The sequence below is a fragment of the Cebus imitator genome, unplaced genomic scaffold, assembly GCF_001604975.1.
Source record: "Cebus imitator isolate Cc_AM_T3 unplaced genomic scaffold, Cebus_imitator-1.0 Scaffold532, whole genome shotgun sequence".
In the NCBI taxonomy this organism is placed as follows: Eukaryota; Metazoa; Chordata; class Mammalia; order Primates; family Cebidae; genus Cebus; species Cebus imitator.
Genome location: NW_016107847.1, coordinates 31,670 through 47,714, shown reverse-complemented (window position 1 = coordinate 47,714; position 16,045 = coordinate 31,670). Strand labels below are relative to the sequence as shown.

General features: G+C 42.5%; 1 protein-coding gene across 1 annotated transcript in view; it reads left to right on the top strand.

Moving 5' to 3' along the window:
• Positions 1 to 4,048: 4,048 nt before the first annotated feature.
• Positions 4,049 to 16,045, top strand: part of LOC108293330 (tenascin) — a 41,459-nt gene continuing 29,462 nt past the window's right edge. Inside the window, exon 1 of the mRNA XM_017514665.2 lies at positions 4,049 to 4,823. The gene's annotated coding sequence lies outside the window, so the exon portion shown is untranslated. The remainder of the gene's footprint in view (positions 4,824 to 16,045) is intronic.

Below are 16,045 nucleotides of genomic sequence, written 5' to 3'. Positions count from 1 at the left end.
GCCAAATAGAACCCAAGACTGTGTGCTAATATCATATATTTTCCATTATGCAGACAATTAGTTCATCAGTCAATCATTTCATGGGAATATAAATAGACCTCCAAGTGCTTTGGGTCTGTACAGGTGAAAAGCACAGTCCTTGCTGTCAAGTAGTCTGCACAGACCAGCTGGGCAAATGAATGAGTGAATCGATGATAACAATTAAGGTCTCTAAACATCTCAAAAAAGTCACTTCAAGAATGTTTTTATTGCTTACCTCCAAAATCTGCTACAGGTCATATGCTATTCTAAAAACTATGATATGCAGAAATGATATTCAAAATAATTAACAAATGGTATGGCATAGGCAGCTGCCATCAACAGATGCTGGCGACAAACAGAACTGCTGACAAACAGATGGAAAGGGACAGTGCCTACCCTCAGGTGTCCATAATCTAGCAGGGTAAACAGGCAAAACAAATAAAATGGGCAACATACTAAAAATTAGAAAATGATGGTGTGGATGAGTCTGAAAGAGAAGGCCTTCCATCTGGATGTGAGGGTCATCAAAACTTTGTTAGAAGCAGCATTACGAAGGAAATCTCAAAACAAACAAACAAACAAAAAAGCAAAGGAATTAATTCGTCATGGCAATAAAGCAGGGTTCTTCCTAGGGAAGTGGATGTGCAAATGCTTGGACTTCTAAATTATTTCTTTAAAAATTTTACTTGAAAGTTTTGAGTTGCAGTAATCCTTGGGAATTGCCCACTTGGTAACCAGGACACTAGGGTTCCGCAGGGAAAGGGAATTTCCCAAAGTCACACAGCAAGTTGATGCAGCATCAAGACTTGGACAGTCAACCAATGCTCGCCACTCTGCTGTGCTGACCAGACATGACTTCTTGGTTGATGGTGCAGCTAAATTGCCATAGTCCATCTGTCAGAGAAGCTCTCATATGTCTTGCCACATACTCCATACAGTCTTTGAGCTTTTTTTTAAATTGTCCTTTGTGGTCTAAGGAAAAGTGAGAGCAGATGGAAAAGAAGACCACTCAAGAAAGATCTGCAGGCAAGTTGGGAAACCTTGACTCTAACGAAATGCATTTAATTAAATGACTGGCCCACTGTGTGGGATGAGAGATCTATCTTGGCTTTGGGAAAGATTTCTGGTAATTATGGAGTCACATGAGATTTCTGAACTGGAGTTAGCACACCAGATGAATCCCAAGAAGAGGAGGAGGAGGTTGGGAGCAGTGAAGGAGTACATAATGAGAGTAGGAAGCAGGAGATTCCATGGGGAAGTGGACACTCAGCTTCCTCAGCACTAGTCCTGGCCAAAATTCCACTCACTGGTTGTTCTGTCTGGAAGAAAAAGTATTACATGTAACAGACCATTAAGGAAATGAGAATGATCTCACCTGAGGCAAACCCCACATTCCTCTGGCCTCCAAACCACAGCCTCCACCAGCAACTCCTGAATGAGAATTGCAAACAAGCAACAACAAAATCCATCTTTGGCAGGAAGCTCTGTGCAGAGGTGGTGTTTACACGCATTCTGCCCTCTCACATGGAAAAAAGTGCTTATGCTTCTGAGAAGGATGCAACCATGAGGGATCAGATGCCAAGAGATATGGCCTCTGCCAAACAGGAGGATAAATGGTTCTTAATTTCCATAAACATTCTCTGCTGTAATGTCTAGTGTGGTTTGGTTGCTCAGTTCTGACTGTGACAGTTTTCTTCCTGGAAAACAGGCATAGTGGCCTCAGGCAAGTCATTCTTCCTCTCAGTGCCCCATTTTCTGATCTGTGCAATGGAGGCATTGAACACAATAATCCAGTTTCCGTTCAGGTTCTATGGTTGTAAAAGGAAGAATTTAATAATAAAGCACAACATGTCAAACATTTATTTGTTCCTCCATTACTTCAGTCATTCTATAAATATTTGCTGAGCTTCTATGATATACAAAGCCCTATGCCAAGCACAGAAAAAGCAAGTGTGATCACCAGCCTTGGGCAGCCTAGAGTCTAGGAGGAAAATCTAGACACACACATGCATAATTATACCATGTAGATGCAATGAATGTCCTAATAGAGTTACAAATGCCATATTGCGTGGGAGCATTTCTTCCTAGATGGAAGTCCATCTAGGAAGCACTGTAGTGAAGTCGGATGAGAATTGATGATAAATAGATGTGAGGACATGGAGATGAGGATCCTAGGGCATCCCCCTAGCATGAACAAAGGTTGAGGTATTGTAGACTACATGGAACATATGGACCCACCTACCAGAAACAAAGGCTGAGAACAGTACAAGGATGGAAAACACGTCCTTGTCTGGGCCTTCCTTACTCAAATGCCAAAAAGCTATGTATCTTAAGATGCCACATGGCTCTTTGGAGAAAATGCCTTTTACAGGCAACCTCTCCTAAAAATGCATAAATCATCTCTTCCCTATGTTATCAGAATATACTTATATGGTAGTTGTTAATGCATAATCGTATTCTTGTTTGTCAGCTCCACTTGGGAGCCAGCCTGGTCATATTTGACTTTAGTTTCCCTGTGATTGGCTATGCTACTTGTGGTAGACACTAATCAATGATTGTAGAATCCTGAGAGAACTGGGGAGAGGAGTTCGAGTGTGGGACATTCCCTGAAAAAGCCACATTTATCATCCCGTTTACTAGCATGCTCTCGTCTTATTTAAAAATTCATACAGAATTATAAATATATATTGACTATATGTTATATACAAATATAGTTTATATACCATATGATGTGTATGATACACTATTCTAATATTTTACTGCCAAACCCAAGAGATTAACTCAATAGCCTTAGGAAAGCCAAGAGGTGTGGAAGCACTCACTGCTGGTTGAAACACAGCTTCATGCTACTGAAATATGCTTTGGCTAAAGCACAGATTTTAAAACTTCCCAAACAACCAACATTTGAATCAGCCAAAATGGATCAAAAGTTCAAATGAGCGGTTTTATGACATGACTATTTATGGGCTTTCTTGCTGTCTGGGAGGGTCATTTTAGCAGAGAATCTTAAAATACTACACAGCCAAAGCAACCATAGGATGACCTAATCTTGTTTTGCTTTTTGTTTCTTTCAGATGGAGAAACTGAGGCCCACAGCAAACAATAATAACTGTGGGGATGCTATCATTTAACGTCGAAAATAAGTGGATAGTTGAGATCTCCATTATTAGCAGTTTTTTTTTTTTTTTTTTAAATCAAAGATCTCTCCTAATTAGCTTTACGGAACAAAGAAATATATTTCCCATATTCAAATATGGCTGTAGTTTCCAAAAAAATGGTGTTAACAGTCTAACACGGCATAAAACATTGTTTAAATATCATCCTTCCCTATTCCTAAACAGTAACGTGTCATAGAACTCTGGAGCCCACTGGTCTAATAGAAACACTTCCCAGGTGTTTTCCCTTGGAGTTTCATTACTTCTCTAAACCTCAGTTTTCTTCCGTAGAAAGGAGACACTTGTGCCTATCCTACTTCGTGGTTGCAGGGATATAATAAGATAGTGAATAAAAAGAGTGTTCATAAAGTGCTCTGCACAGCACCTTTGTTATAGACTTAATAAGAGAGGGCTCAATAGTAGTTGCAGGTTGGATTACATTTGATGTTTCATTTTCCCTCCCTGTCACAAACTGCTATGTTCTGCCACAAGCTCAAAAGTCTCTAGGCATGGGTGATGTGCCACTTCTCCGCTCCCTTAAACGCCCCTGTGTGCCCTGCGGATCCTCAATGCATGCTAACCACCCAACGAACGGATGACTCAGAGCTTGGAAGCAATCCAAAGCAGGCTGGAAAGCAAAGGCGCGGCTTAGGGCTCAAGGATTAGGTTGTTACCTTTTTAAATAATTAGTTTTCTTTAAAGAAACGGCTGTGGGGGACGCCTTTCAGCACTGAGAGAAAACCTCAGAAACCCTTCCCCCTGGAGATCCAGCTGAGAAAACCACACCAGGCACAGGGCACGAACAATGTCAAAAAGCTACCGCCCTGTAGGACGCTGGGGCTGGGACAAAGTTGCCTCTGAGCAGCTGGGCCAGGCTGGCTCCCACTTAAGAAATGCAGGGCTGGTGGGAGCGCTCCCCACCTGCTGAGAACGAATCCTGGGTTACCTCTCTGCTGGCCCGGAGAAACCTGAACCGCCCCAGGCTTTTGAAGGGCTTTATCTCCTCTTTCCAGGAACTGGGCTCAGTCCCTGTGCTCGCTCCGAGGTGCCACTGAGCAGCTGCTGCCCAGAGCCCAGGCGAGCCCTGGTCCCCCGTTTCCAGCTTGACCCAGCACAGGAGGGGAGTCGGGGCTGCGGACCTGCTCCCTCCTGCTCCCGGGTCCCCGTCTCACAATTAGAAAACCCGTGCGGGGAGCAGGGCAAGAATCACACTTAGCCGACAACGACTCGGGGTGGGGGGCGGGGAGGCAGGAATTCCTACTTTCGCCATAAATTGTATGCAAATGGGTTCCTTCCCTGGCCGAGAGCCAGGAGTGAGTGAGTCTTTCCTGAGCTAACCCTGTTCCGCTGGGAGGGCTGTTCCTTTAATTCGCCAGCTGAAAAAGTGGGAAAGGATGTCTGGAGGCGAGGCGTCCCATTACAGAGGAAGGAGCTCGCTATATAAGCCAGCCAAAGTTGGCTGCACCGGCCACAGCCTGCCTACTGTCACCCGCCTCTCCCGCGCGCAGACACACGCCCCCGCCTCCCGTGGGCACAAAGGCAGCGCGGCTGGGGGGCTCTAGGGGCCGCGCACCTGGGAACCGCCGCTGCTGCCCGCTCCAGGTACTTACTTCTTCCAAGGATCTAGGTCTGTCTCCCATCGGAAAGGTAGGTCTGTTTCTCCTTCATCCTTAGAGATCCTTATGATGTACGGATTGCATTCCTGGTACCACATGAGTTGTGGTTTTATATTATTATAAAACTTTGGGGTGTTTCTTTTTTCGCCGATGGAAAAAAATAGGAATATGTATTGGTTATGATCAGATGCACCTTGACTGTTCTGGTTTTGTAATTTTGTTTGTTTCGTAACTTTATGAATAGTCACACTTGGACGGAGCTTTTTGTAAAGTTATTAGCTCTGCTGTTCTGCAAAGGAGTAAGAATTCCCTCCTAAACTGCCCCCCTACCCCTAGCCTGGCTGATTCACCTGTGGAGATAGAGATAATTTTTATGTTGAGGTTAAGGAAGCAGAGTTTTAAGGTAAAGTTTGCTCACAGCCTGCCCCTGGGATGGGCTAAAGGGAGTCTGATAGAGGAGTGCAGGGAGAATACAAAAGTTTACATCTAAACAGCCCTTACATGAAGTTTACAAAGAGTTTTGTACTCATTCCCTCATTTGGTCCTCAAAATCTTCACCTTGGAGGTGAGAGTTGGGGGACAGAAGTGGGGACGTGGTTCCTGGCCAGGTGAATAACTGACAGGCAGCTAGAGAGTGGTGGAGAGCAGTTTTATGGGGGGGGGGGGTGCCTAGGGTGCCTGGAGCCCGCAGCATCCCACTTGTCTCTAGAATCACCAGCAACACTTCCCCCAGGTGTGGGAACCCTACTGCCCCTGATGTACCTTGGAAAGAAAACAGGAGTTCCTCTCACCCATCAGTGTTGTAAGGGAAATAAGAGCTTAGGTCTGAAGCCAGAGGTGTTTGATATTCTCCCCACCACCATGCATATGACCCTGAGAAAAGCACATCGCCTTATTTCTCAGTTTTTACATTCTAAAATGGGGACAGTGGCGTCTGCCGTCATTTTGAGGAGACAATGAGGTCTAGAAAGATCGGCAATGACTGCTCACCACCTGGAAGTGTGGATAATCATTGTAATTGCCAAAATCTGCCATCACTCTGGAAGTTAAAGGAGGCACTTCGCCAATCTTGGCTCGTTTCTTGCATGTTGTTTCTCAGCCTGCCCCCAGCCCCCACTTTTTATCTCCCCCAATCTGAGGGTGAGACACTAGGCTGGCAGGTCTGAGACTTGGCTGTATTTTACAAGCAGGAGGTTGTGTTGGCACAGGTTGGAGAAAAGGTAGCAGCCCCGGGCTGGATGTAATTGTCAAATTCTGATTTCAGAATGTCAGGAGGTTTTGAGTTTAGGCATCTGCAGATTCTAAAGCTGACAGCTGTGAAGTACGATGCTGTTGGAAACTCTTTGGAAAAGCTCTCTGTCTGGAGGGAGAGCAGGACAGGGAGTCCCACTTGAAGAATGAATGCCTCTTTTTCATTTTTTGTGGACTTTTCCCCTTATTTTGTATAGAGCTTTCCCATATGTGCTTTAGAAATGAAAACTACTACCCACCTCAGCCAGGCAAGCCCAATTCAGGACTGAAGAAGATTTATTCAGTCCTAGATAAGCCAGTGAAGAGTGTCTGGCATTGTGTGTATACAAGCCATTTGCAGGAGATGGAAATTAGTGTGTTCTGGCCTTTTGCATTTCAGGAAGGTGACCGCTTTGGGGGGGAAGTGAAAGTTGCACAATATGAATATCCTCTGGTTTGCTCAAACAGGGGAAAGGATTGAAAGGGATGTCACCAAGCTCTACAGTCGCTAAATATTTTTTTCTCTATGCTTTGTTTTAAAAACCTAGCTTCTCTATTTTATCTCCCACTCACCTTCTCCTTCTCCACTCTAAGAAGTTACTAACCTTTAGCCCTCCGTTTTGTCATTCATATAAAGGGGATGACAAACTATGTCTCACAGGGCTCTTGCAACATTCAAATGACATGATATATGGCAAATTCTTGGCATAGTACCTGCCACATGTTAAGGTTTCAATAAATGGAAACTTTTCTTAGTTTCTCTGTTTATCATTTTACGAGGACTTTGTCCAAGATTAATGTCGTAAGATCATGATGATTATACTTATTTTTAATGATGAAAATATTCATTACATGAATTTAGGGCAAAACCCCAGTCATGACAGGTAAATGTAGGTCTGCTTTGGTTGAAGTGAGGTTACAGGGTCTAACACTTACACCTTTGCTCTTAGCCTCTGGGACATTGCCATGGAATCTTGAATAATACAAAACACAGTTACAAATCATGAAACCATGCTGTGTGCATTCTGGTTGCAATTCTGCCCTTCCACAAGGATTTTTGCCCCTCTGAGTCACCATCTATAACAGAAGAGCAAGTCCACAGATAGTGCAATAGGCAGGAATATGTATGAGAAATTGAAAAGGTTTAACAAAAGCAATTTTAAATCATTCTAATGACAATGATAGCAAAAATATATGATGAGCCTGCTTTCTAAACTGCAGGCCCTTTGTGGGATCATCGAACTAAAAATCCACAGCGTGTCTCTGAGGTATGGACTATACCTGTTGGACAAAGAGATGGCGTCAAGAACAGAGAGACTGAATAGCATTTCCAAGGTCCTGGAACTCAGAGTGATAGAGCCTGGTTTCACACCCAGGTCCCCGTGATCAAGTGAGAGGCACATTCTGTCGTGTTCCTTCTGAATGCTTCTCTGCTTCTTGCCTGCCTTTAGAAGGAAAACACTTCCTTTCTGACTAAATATGCCCCTCCAGGCAGACTGTGGCCACCCATAAATACAGCAGTAGCCTGATCATATAACCAGAATGGAATTTGGAAAGAGAATTCAAGCTGACAGAATGAAAAACATAGCCCCCTCAATCCTACCCTTTCTAGTACTTACAGTGAATTAAGAGCACCTATTCTCTCCTCTCTCTCTAGATTTCTATAGACATCTAGCTGCGCTTTCTTAAAAGAAAAAATAACCACTGGACTAAAGTGCAAGCCCCTTCATACTGAAGCCACTTCAGTTTAAAATGTAAAAAGTGGTTGCAAACATTTAGTTAGCTCAAAATATACAGTCCCTTTGTGATGATAAAACACACAAAGTTAATAGTAAGGGCTATGTGTCACATATTTAATAGGAGGGATTGCCAATGGTTTCTTATCTAATTCTCACTCCAACACTACAAATTATGAATTACTAGCTCAATTTTGTGGATAAAGAAATGGACACTCAAGGAAGTTAGGTGACTTATCTGAGGTCTTTCCGTAATTGAGGGGCAGAGTTGGCTTTGACTCAAGCTTTCTGACTAATACCCTACTGTTCTTTGTGCTGTGCTACATTGCCTTCTGAAGTCGGGCTGTGGTGACCAAGTTTAGAACCTTAAATGGTGTCTGTCAGGGAATGATCAAGATGGTGAAGAAGCCCCCAGCTGGCATGGGTGCCTATTGATTTCACAGAATAGCCCTGCATGTATCATTTTTCATGGTTCTCAGCAAAGGTCAGCTCTCAGTGGTGCAACTCTCTGCCTGGAAACAGAAAAGTTCAAATTTCAGCCCTGGAAGAGGGAAGAATGAAACTAGAGGTAGCAGTCAGATCACTCCTGCCGATTTTCATCTCAGAAAAGTAGGCACACAGGTGAGCCAAACATCTAGCTTTAAAAGGGCTGATTGGTAGGTAAAGTGAAATCAGCCTTGGGACAGTGAATCCCAGGACAATTTGGAAATGGTTGTAGGCTCCAAGCCACAAATTCAGCAGAAGCCTCAGAGAGGAAGATTATGATTTACATACCCCTCACTCTGAGAAGATTATAGGGAATCCCCTTGAATCTTATCCTGGGCCAGTTTGAACACCTTCAACATGTGGGAAACATTAGATGAAGGCTCCCTTCCAAGGAGGAAAACCCCTTCAAAGTGTGAAAAACCAGCCTCCTACAAACCCCAGGCCATAATTCTATTCAATGTAAAAGGCAGAGATGGTGGACTTACCTACCTTCGGGGGCCATACATGCTTTGTGACTTCTCTGTAAAGGAGAAAAGTCTGCATACGAACCTAATTCTAACCCTCGTGACCAGGTTTTTCCATTATCCCCTAAAGCCTAGAACTCCTTTCCTTTCACCTTGTCTCACATTTCCAGCTTTGCCTCCACTTCAGAAACAACTCTATCACTATCATTACGCTCTTTGACCCTTCATTGTGAAATAAAAGTAAAATGCCCATGTTAAAAGCAGATTGTGAACAGAAAATCCCTTCCATGTGCATTTTTAGTCTACTTGTGAATGGAGATTTTAAAAATATGTATTTCATGCCAAAATGTCTCAGAATTTTGAAATTTCGTGAAGTTCACAGGTCCTTCATGATATACCCATGGTAACTCAGATAGTTTTGTTTGGTGCTTTCACCCTCCCCAAATACCCTACACCAAGAGCAAGAGATATGTCTTGAGTTTGGAACATAGATAGCTTTGCTTCAGAATTAACCATTGTTCACCTCTTACCCTAAAGGAGGTGAGCTGGCTGCTGCCAATTTCAACAAGAATGTGTCTGAAATGTTCTCCTAGGAGAATCCTAGAGGATAATCATAATAGCTAATATTTGCCGAGGACTCTACAGGCATCATGCCATTTAGTCAACCATAGCTGCTAGTAAGTCTCATCACCCCACCCCATTCAAATATGCACAATGTGAGGCTGAAAATGCTTAAGGAGCTTACTCAATACCATGCAGAGAGTACTTGGTAGAACCAAAATGCAAACCCGGTTCCCAGTGAGAAGGTGGTTGTAACCATTTGGATGAGGAAGTCATGTTCAGCACCCTAATTCTATTCATCTTCTGACAAGAGGGAGGTGTAAACACAGCAAAGCTAAGAAAAACACAAAAGCAGCTGAGTGCGGTGGCTCACACCTGTAATCCCAGAACTTTGGGAAGCCAAGGGGGTGGATCATGATGTCAGGAGTTCAAGACCAGCCTGGCCAAGATGGTGAGACCTCGTCTCTACTAAAAATACAAAAATTATCCAGATGCGATGGCAGGTGACTGTAATTCCAGATACTCAGGAGACTGAGGCAGAGAATTGCTTGAACCTAGGAGGCAGAGGTTGCAGTGAGCCGAGATGGCACCACTGCACTCCAGCCTGGGCAACANAAAAAAAAAAAAAAAAAAAAAAAAAAAAAAAAAAAAAAAAAGACACAAAAGCTTGTCTGTTGGGCCTGGTGTTCTCTCTGACAGACTGGCTAATTTTGCCCTCTCCAGCTTGCTCCTTCAGGCTTCATCTCTTGAAGAAATTGTAATTAAATAATTAGCATGTGACCCATAGAGTAACATGTTTTCTCTACCAGACTTTTAAGCTGCATAAGGGCAAAGTCCAATTCGTATCACATCCCTGTGACCAGCCTGAGACCTGAAGCATAGACACACATAAGCAAGTGCTGCCCAAGGGAAACCATGAGTGCCCTGCAAGCTACCTGGAATCCCCCTGCTCCAGGTTCCCACTGAGCTCTGCACGTCCCCCACTGTGTGTGTCATAATTTTCCCTATGATTGCTTTCCTTGCCCCACTAGACTGTACACCATTGAGATCAAGAACATTAGGGAGGCAGGAGCTTTGTCTGCTGGAGTTTGTTTTTCCCAAAAACAGGCCCACCATGGGCAGATGCACCATTAGTGCTGTCCCAGAGGAGATGCCCTGGGTTGTGGGATAGGCTTGTGAAGGTAGATGCAGAGATATTACAGAGGAATGCTTTAACTTCTATTAAAAGGGCTCACAGGTAGCCTCTAAGCCAGAATCTTGCAGACCGGATTTTAAAAAGAACCTCACAGGAGATAAGGGGGCTGCTGTGGAGAGACAGAGAGGCCAAGCAGGGATTCCCCTCAACCTTATTTCAGTGAAAGCCCCTCCACTTATCTGTTTTGTGCACTGAGCTTCCTCATGAAATTTCATTTGATGAAAGGGTTCTGTGGGGAAAAAACAGAATGTTTTTGTAAATTGCTGGCCTGGTTTAGCATAACTCATTTTAAAGTGGGTGAAACTGAGACAGAGAGAAGGGAAAGATCTTCCTAAGATCTTCCGCCAGTTGGCAACAGGGTCAGGGTGGAATCCTAGGTCTTCTGACTCTTGCTCTCAGAAGCCAGGGACAATATAAAAAGTTGCAGAATTAAGACATTCTTTTAGAAAAGAAAAATGAACAGAGTCTTATTCTCTCAACAGCCTTAGCTCACATGGACTGAGCCAAGGATGACTAGTGTCTCTGTATTTGTTATCTATTGCTGCATAACAAATTACTTTAAATCAATACATTTATTATCTCATGGTTTTTAGAGGTCTAAGCACAGCTTAGCTGGATTTTCTGCTTCGTGGTCTCTCATGAGGTTATTATCTGTGTTGGACAGGGTTGATGTCTCATCTAAAGGCTGAACTGGGGAATGATTAGCTTCCAAGCTCACTGATGTGGTTGTTGGCTGGACTCCGTTCCTTGAGAGCTATTGAACTGAGGGCCTCAGTTCCTTGCTGGCTGTTGGTCCAAGGCCACCCTCAGTTCCTTGCCACAGTGGCTTCTCCCACAAGGCCTTTTACATTAGCAAAGCCAATGAGAAAGACAGTCTGCAAGCAAAAGGCACATCACAATCCTGTGTAATCTAATCATGGAAGTGACATTCTGTCGCCTTAGACAGATTTTGTTTGTTAGAAGAAAGTCACTGGGCCATCCCACACTCAAGGGGAGGCAATCACACATGAATGGGAATGCCAGGAGGCAGTGTGAATGGGGCCACCTTAGAGTCTGCCTGCCAGAGACTGGCAACTTCTTATCAATGACAAGTTCACTCAACTCATCTGTACTTTCACTGATGAGTAATAAAAAAAATTGTGGCAGCCACTAAAGTGAACTAGTTTTTATTTAACATCCTCTCGTGTATGTAGTGCAGCCAGGTGTTTTGTATTAGTTGTTTTAACTCATTGGGTAGCCATAATTACTCCTGAATTTCACCCCAGGGAAGGGCTTTTCAAGGCAATGATTCCAAATGTATTTTACTCTAAAGCAAGATAGTCAATGTGACCAAAAGTAAAACTCATCCTTTGACTCTGCCCTCCGCCTCAATCGATTCCTCTCAGCAGGTATAATGAACAGTAAAATCTTGGATTAATTCTTTTTTTCTTATTGTCCCCACACATAAATGTTGTCGTCTCTACAGTCTTAACAAGTAAATCTGTTCACTACCTCCCCACTTTCTCCATCATCAGCCCCTGCCCCACCTCCATTATCCTTGTAGTTCAGGACTTGGCATCTCACAGATGGTCCACTGTAACAGCCTTCCTTCCCACTGGCCCCCAGAAACCCAGCCTTCCCTTTCTTCAACCTGAGTTGTAGAGGTTAACATTCCTAGGCCTCAAGATTTCCATGTGCTTCTCTTCTGCCTGCAAAAAAATTCAGATATTCTGACATTTGGGATTCTCTCTGATCTTGCTTCTGGACTCTAAACAGATCCTGTACTTCAGCTGTAATTCATGCTCTCCACATCAACCCTTTTATTCTTTTTATGTCCTTGTAAATGCCATTTCCTCTTGCCTAGAATGTCCTTTCCTGTGTTTTTCACCTATTCATATTTTTCTTCCAAAATTCAGTTCAGGTACCACTTCCTCCAGGTAAATTAGATGCCCCTTTACTGTCATCTCATTCTAGCTGTGTGTGTGTGTGTGTTTTTTTTAATCTATCATCCCTCTTATCATCCTGAAGTTGTCTGTCTGCCCTTCTTGACAATATAGTTCTTAAGAGAAAAAATTGTATCTGGTTTATCTGAAACCTAGCACAACCTGAGTAAAGTTAATCTTTAGCAACTAATAGAGTCTTTGCTGCATCCCAGATTTGGACATCCCCTTCCTTAGCAGTTTATTCAGAAAGCCCAGAGCTTGAAGTTGTTTTCAAGCTTAACCCGCTGGCTTGCAAGTGTGCAGTGTGATGACACAACATATGACAGGAAGAAACCATCCCAGCCCCAGGACAAGAAACTGTCTCAGGATATAGGCTTCAGGGAATGTCTTTGCTTTTAGAGGTGGCCTTCAGGATAAAAACACAAATTGCTTTGGATTTCGAAAAACCAGTACCAAGGACAGAGGATTCCTGTCTGGGGATTTGAAGCTGAGTCACAAGAGATAGCTGAAAATCTGGAAGTTATAACAAAGATTAGTCAACAGCTAGGAGGAGGAAAGAATAGGCTCAAGGGAGGGATGGAGACAAAGAGCTCTCTATTTTAGGACACGGAGAAACTCACAGTCCATGAGAAGACATGAATAATGGTTACGAGTGTGACTCTGGCATCAGAATCCTCTGGGTTCAAGAGATACTTGCTTGCTATGTGATCTTAGCCAAGTTCCTTAGCTTCTCTAAGCTAATATTTCTTGTCTATATTAAAAGCAAACTAATAGCACCTTTAAAAGTTTATTGTGATGATATATGATGTAGCTCATGAGCATTGCTTAGCACAGAAACTGGCATTCAATATAAGTGTTTTGTTGTGGTCATTGATTTGTTACCTATTGATCAAATAGTTCTTGATGATAAGATTCCACTAGAGAAGCAGTTCCAAAAAATGTGTCTTGTGGAAAAGCGTTCTCATGGGAATTGCCTAAAAGAAGGTTTTTTTGCCAAATGAATTTGGGGAACACTTGATACTCTTCTGTTCCTGGAAATGCACAGCTCACGTGTCCATTCAATACATAGTTATAAGGGCTTGCAATACAATAGAAAACAAGTCAGGTGAGATCCTTTTATTCATGGAGTTTACATTTTGATGGGGTATCTTAGTCCATACAAGCTGTTACAACAAAATACCATAAACTGAGTGACTTAGAAACAATGGAAATTACTTTCTCACAGTTCTGGAAGCTGGTAAGTCCAAGACCAAGATGGTACCTTCTATGTCCTCACATGGTGGAAGACATAAGGCAGCTCTCTGGGGTCTCTTTTATAAGGGCACAAATGATATTTATGAAGGCTCTGCCATCATGATCTAAGTACCTCCCGAAGACCCTGCCAACTAATATGATCACACTGGTGGTTAGGTTCCAATGTGTGGATTTTGAAGGAACACAAACATTCAGACCATAGTAGGGGGAAGGCAGAAAATAAAAAGGAATCACATAAACTTATTGTATAATTTCAGGTAGTGATATTTGCTAAGAAGAAGTATAAAACAAGCTAAGCAGATAAACAATGACTGGTGGTGAGAGGGATGCTCTTTTAGCTGGGGTGAGATGTGAATGTGCCATTGTGTAGACATCTGAATGAAATGAGAGAAGGAACTCTGTGGGCAATGGCTGGGAGTTTGAATTTTATTCTGAGTGTGGTTAGAAGCCAATGGAAGGCTTGGGGAATTAGAGTGCATCATCTGAGAAATCTTGCAGGCATTAATCTGTTCAGCTTTCATTAGCACACTATCTCCAAACACACCTGACCATAGATACTCTTTTCCACAGGACATCTACCTAAAAACATCTTGCAATGTACTCTTGGAAATTCTTCACTTTTGTACAAGGCTTTGTAGATTTTTAAAGGGACTACAAATTTGCTTTTGTTCACCTAGATCTGCAGTAAAAATCCAAACAAACTGCCTGGGACAAAATAGGCATGCCCAGGTAGGAAAACCTAGCTCTAGAGGTAGAGACAAACAGGATGTCATCCTAATTAGCAGCTCTTTTTGGCAAAGACAATTAATGAGCACAGCCAGGCCTCAGCAGGTTCTGGAAGCCCATTTGAGGCCAAAAGAAACTCGCCAGCATCTACCTGAGGCTAATAAGTGTTTGCAAACAGTATACCTTGGCTTAAGTATTTTCCAAAGAGGAAGTGTATAAAACTTGAGATCCAGCCAGAGGTTCTGGGAGAAAGACAGAGGTCAGATATTTTGGTGCTTACATGTGCACAGCCACCAAAGAGTTGCTGAAAGTCTAGGAATTGGAAGGTGAAGGTATCCACTTGAATGCTGATCCCTTTCCTCATGCAGCAGTAAAAATTTAAGTTTTTACCTTAACTGAACTGAATAAAATTGCTTGAGGAGCCAGCCCAGTGTAGCTCAATGTAGTTGAAAGCACACATTTTAGAGCCACAAATAAATCAGGATTCAAAAGCTGGCTCTGCGTCTTAAGCCAGTCATGGAACCTCCCTGAGTCTCAAATTAATTTTCAAATAAACGTAATACTACCTAACTCACCAGGTTGTTATAACAAATGACATGATAAATGATAGCATGTATAAAAAGCATTTAGTGTAAGATTTGGCATGAAACATGTATATAATAGGCACTCAACAAAATGTTAGTTTCCTTACCATTCAATCTGTATTTGGTTTTATAATAGAAGCTGTCATTTATTGAATAACTACTATATTCCAGCAAAGGTTCGCAAACCATAAGGTGGCAGCCTATTTTGATAAATAAAGTTTCACTTGAACACAGCCATGCTCATCTGTTTATTATCTATAGCTGCTGTCTCTACAATAGCAGAGTTGAATAGTTGTGACTGAAATTATCTGACTGCCAAACTCAATACATTTCCTATCTGGTCATTTAAGGAAACGTTTACTGATCTTTTCCAGTCAACCTATTGAATTTTTATACTTATTTTCCAGTCACCTTAACCTAACAAGGTGGATATTATCATACTTATGCATATAAAGAGATTGAAGCAGAATAAAAAAGTGTATCTAATAAGCCTCTCCTCCAAAAACATAAGGCTGAATTCTATACCTAAAAGAAGTTCAGAAGAGTGATTAAAAGTTATTCATTTATATGATTCATCTTCATTTGCCTCTGCCTTCCTCTGACTTGTATTTCTTTCTGGCTAAATTTCTTGAATTTCCTGCCATATGCTGAATTAAATGATCCTATTTAGAAGGAATTTTCCCTCCTTTCCTTACTTTACAAATAAGTTGTTTGTTCATGCAAGCCCACGCTTTCAAAACTGAAAGTGGTAATTTCCAGCCCCTCTGAAATTCCTTCCTGCCTTGATTGATTTCTTGGAAAACACACTTTTTTTTAGATAGTACATAGTCTGAAGCCCAGTTTTCCAGAAATGATAGATTTCTAGCTCCCCCGTCTGCTACTTCTCACTGTATCTTCTTCTCACTTATTAACCTTCTCTCCAGGCCAGATTCAAGGAGAACAAGCTGTTCTCCAGGGACTTTAAAGATTTGCCTGAGACAGAGATGCTATAGTCCATTTAGCCTTATGCCCTCCCCTCAAGTTCACAACGGTAAATAAAATAGTTATGTGCACCCCAGTTCCCTAACACCATCACACCTTGCTCCATTTTGGAAA